A 311-nucleotide genomic window follows, 5' to 3' on the forward strand; every position below is an offset into this window, starting at 1 on the left:
TTGGTTAAGCTCAGCGATTCCATAGAGGGAAAACACCGGCACTCAGACGCCCGTCCTTGTAAGACACTTTCCCTGCGTGGGAGTGTCCGTTTCCTGTCGCCCTCACTTTCTTCGTTAATGTCTTACTCTCCTTTTATTTGTCCGACATTTGTTTTCTGTGTCATTTATTTAACGTCGAGACTCAATTCTATTTTACTGTAGATTAAACCTATTAGGCGGTGTGACCCTTTTTTTGTTATTGTTATAAATTTTTAGAGGGTTAATTTCATTTTATGATTTTGAGTAGTTTTGTTATTGTATATTTGTTTTTC

Source organism: Penaeus monodon, chromosome 32, assembly GCF_015228065.2.
Source record: "Penaeus monodon isolate SGIC_2016 chromosome 32, NSTDA_Pmon_1, whole genome shotgun sequence".
Taxonomy (NCBI): Eukaryota; Metazoa; Arthropoda; class Malacostraca; order Decapoda; family Penaeidae; genus Penaeus; species Penaeus monodon.